This window comes from Rhinopithecus bieti, unplaced genomic scaffold, assembly GCF_001698545.2.
Source record: "Rhinopithecus bieti isolate Rb0 unplaced genomic scaffold, ASM169854v2 scaffold_3615, whole genome shotgun sequence".
In the NCBI taxonomy this organism is placed as follows: Eukaryota; Metazoa; Chordata; class Mammalia; order Primates; family Cercopithecidae; genus Rhinopithecus; species Rhinopithecus bieti.
In genome coordinates, this window is record NW_016804369.1 from 1,691,393 (window position 1) to 1,695,769 (window position 4,377).

Sequence of the window (4,377 nt, forward strand, 5' to 3'; positions counted from 1 at the left end):
AGAGCACTTAGATAGAAGGCTGGCTTTGTCTCTTTAAATAAATAAATAAATAAATAAATAAATAAATAAATAAATAAGACGATGTTTGTTGTTATTGTCGTTGCAGTTGTTGCAGAGATGAAAAAGAAATCTGTGTCTTTAAATGAGGAGGGGCTGCATAAGGAGGCTTGGGCAGCAAAAAGGCTAATACGCTGTGGAAGAGAAGGAGTTTAATCTAATTTAGTTGGAGGGTGTCTGTCTGCGGTGTTGTTTTTTGGAGTGTGGGAATAGAGGCGGGAAGCTGCCCCCTTGAATGGTCCCTCCTGAGCCAGGAGCAGTGGGGAGCCAGTCGACGCCAGCGATCCAAAGCCCGGCCTTGAAAGAGGATTAAATCAATGCTCTGATTTGCAATTCACACTAATGCACCCCGTGGAACCTTTGGTAATATTTCAAACCACATTTCAAGGGAAATGGCCATAAAATAGCTGCCTAAATTGTGCTGGAGCCACGTTGGACACCCCACTCATCCGCTTTAGGATGGGGGTGCTTTGGGGTTCATTCCTCACCTTCCCCAACCCTCCACATCTCACCACCAGTGTTTTTAGGGGGGAATTAAAACTTCTGCGCCTGTTGAATTCGCTGCAACTTGCATGGCCTTTCTGGTGGAACAAAGTGTGTTTTCTTTGCTAAGTATCACTTCAGATCACTAAAGGTATTTTCCCTGGAGAAAAAGATGGGGGCACGCCACGGGGAGCATGCCTACTTGATCAGAAAACATAATTTTCTGTGCATGTTTTATATCTGATAAGCTTCTGCAGAAACGTGATACTAGATGAGGTCAGAGAAAATAAGGCCTATTCACATCAGACCTCTCTGCATGTGAAGCAATTGTTGGTAAATAGATCAGTTTTCATTCTTATACTTGAAGGTAGAATTGGAAATGTCCCGGACTAAATACAAATATTGACGACCCGAGAAGACGAGAGAAGAAACACAAGAATCACTTAACGTGGATCCTCACACTTGAATGTGCCAGGAGAGCTCATTCAAGCAGCAGTTACTGAAAAGGCATTACCACAGCCTGAACCACTTTCTAGCTCAACCCTCACCAGCACTATTTCTGTTTATGAGCTTCCTTCCTCTTCCACGAGTTTACTCTCGCAATCAGCTTGTAACATGCTAAGCTTATGGTTTAATTTATTTCTATTGTTGAAAGACTCAGTACTTTTTTATCTTAAAGAGATTATTTGGGTTTTCTCTAATCCCATTTCAGAAAACCTTGCACAGTGTTTATAATTTCCATTGACTATTACATAATGAGAAAAGATACAACTTTGATTTTTAGCAATATCCGTGTCAAAGTACTTTATACTTTTGACTTTGTGAGTTTAAATGGAATGAAACTGGGCCTCTCTTTCAATTCCCCTCCACCTCCACCAAATATTTAGTTCTTGTTCAAAACGCTGCCTGACTCCTGAAATATTCTCTTTCAAAAACCTCATACTTTCTCTAGTGAACGTTTGCAAGAACTTGAAGGTAGATAGTGTTTACTGATAGCTTTCCGATAGACAGATATTTTAGGTGGTTGGGGTAAAACATATTCCTTGTCTCTGCACGTTATGTGAAATCATGTTTAATTATAAAGTTTCATTAAAACCTTTGCTCAAAATTTTAGAAGCCTAATAAGATTTCCATTAATTTAAACATATCACTATTCCCACGACAGCTCCAAAGCTTTCTTTTCCCTCTTTCATCCATGGTTAAATATGTAAATAAAATGTCTAAAGTCATTCTTCAAAGAAGACAAAAGAAAAAAGAGCTGAGGGAAAGACAGCCATAAAATTCCTCCCAATTCTCCATAACATTTGCCAGAGGGGGGTCGGTTGCCAGCCAGGGCTGAGCAGCGGGGGACCCCGGCTGCTCCTTAGACTCACACATCTCAAATCCCACACACAGGAAAAAAATAAAATAAAATATCTTTTCAGCTGGGGCCATCAAAAGAGCCTTTTCATTTATTAGTTACAGACTTATCTTCCAGTTGCTGATTTCTCAGAACCCTCATTTCTCTATAATAAAGTCTATTTGTTGGTTTCCATCTCAGCTGGACAGGGTGAAGCACTTCTGCCTACATTTTTATAAAAAACGAGAGAAAAAGGCAATCTGAAGTGGTTATAGCTAAAATAATGGGCCTGAACACGGCTGAATTAAAACAGCACAGAAAAGATCAATTAGGAGGCACTTACTCAAATACTTCACACCCAGCTCCTGGCGTTTGGCTCTTGCCCTTGCACTAAATATTTCCAATAGTTGCTGAGGGAGAGACACTAAAAAGGAAAAGAAGGAAAATGGGGCCCAGGAAGGACCTTTGCAAGGAAAATTCTAGAAAAGCCAAGTGATTTCCGCTGAATCAATTTTAATTTAAAGGTTCTGAAAATTACTCACTAGACCAAAACAAAACAAAATAACCCACTATCATAATAAAAATGACATTCTTTTAAAATGAAATCATGCGATTTTTCACTTGGGAAATAACACAGTTGAAGGTGGTGTTCTAACTGCCCGGAGTTTCTACCTTCTTTTTCACTTTCTCCCTCACCCGACTTCCTCCAGCACCTCCCAGTGAGACCCAGGACACCCAGGGACAGGGACTCAGGGATGGGTGCCTGAACCTGCCTATTATTTCTGGGATTCTGGGCGCTCAAATGTCTGTTGAGCGGATGAATGAATGAGTGGAAAGGTGAGATTTCCCCAAGTTTCTTACCGCTGTAAAAATTGTAGGGCTTGTTTTAATTAAAAGCCAATACTCTCCGAGGAAGTGGCCCACTTCTGCACGGCGTGCAGAAAGCTGGTCAGTGACGGGGGTTCCTGGCGGGCCCCCTCTCCTTCCCGGGCGCTTCCTAGGGAGACCTTGCCCCGTGCGCAGCGTCCCCACCGCGAGGGCCCGTGCAGCCGCCCCCCAAGCCGGGTGGAGCGCCGCCAGCCCGGGAAGCCCCAGCACGGCCTCCAGTGATGTCCGCACACCCCACCCTGCTCCGTGGAATTAACCTCAAACGGGCAGGGGGGGAGCGAGGCCGGTGGACGCGGGACTCGCTCCTCTGACCTCTCACCGCCCCCCCACCCCCCGCCCCGGAGTTAGCGGGAGATTGCACACGCGATCCGGGGAGTTTCCGAACTTTGAAAGATCGCGACCCGGAGAGACCCTGGGAGGAGAGAGCCGGCCACCTCCTAGGGGTGCTGTTTATTTAAGGGTCAACCCAGGACGCTACGGGAAGCACCTGGCGCATCCTCGGGAACCGTGGGGCTTGGGGGGTGGGCGCCCACCGCGAACGCCCTGGGCGGGGAAAGGGAATGGGGAGGGGACGTCCTGTCCTAAGTGACCCCGTCACGGACCCGCCCCAATCCGAAGGGGGTGAGCTCAGACGACCGGCCCAGGACGCTCCTTCTCCACTTTCCAGGAAAACCGAACGGCTTGCGCGCCTCCGCGTCCCTGCGGGAGCTGGAGGGTCCCCGGGCAGGCGCTAACGCACTCCTCCCACGACCCATCCCATCACACCCATCCCACCCCACTCCGGGTCCTCCCACGGAGCTGCAGCCAAGGAGGGCGCTGGCCGGGCACATCACTCGCCAAATCACATAAATACCCCACGAGCGAATGACTTCCTATAATAAATAAACTCAGCCGCCGAGAAGGCATCTCCAGCCCTGCTGGCGCGAGGCCCCAGCTCTGCGGCTTTGGAGGGGCGGGGTCACCGCGGTACAAACCAAGCCCCCACTTCCCGCGGGGTGGGAGGCGGTGTTCAAAGTCCCGGGACGCTTCCCGCCCCTCCCCCTCCCCGCCTTCTTAGAGGAGACCTCGGAAGAGCGGCCCTAAAATCCGGATTCTCAGAGCCCCTCCCCCTCCCCTTAGCTCGTCTCTTTGAAATTTCAAAGAAAACCCCTCCTCGGAGCCCGGAGCCTGGAGCCCTGGGCTGCCAGCAGCTCCCCAGCCTCGGGAAGATGCGGGCAGGTTTACAAGCAAGGGGCCACTTTATGGCCCAGGCTATAAAACGCAAATCCCACCTCTCTTTGAAAGCGCCCTCCGCCCGGGACTCACCATAAAAGGAAGAGAAGATGCGCCCCGCGCCCCTCGCCGCGGACAACCCACCCCCTTCTCCCGCCAGTCCCCGAACTTCCCGTAACCTCGGCGTCCTCGAGGTTCCGGGGACCATCCCGGGGACCGCCGGGAAAAGGGGCGCCGGTGGAGAGGGCAGCGAGAGGCAAAGTTGGAGGCCAGGCAGAAAGAGGGCGAGGAGAGGCGGGCGGGACTGCCGGAGAGGGTCGCGGCGCGCAGAGCCCCGCGCGCCAGGCGGGCTGTCCCGGAGCTGGCGGGCGACGCGGGCGGGACTCGGCGCTGCGCCA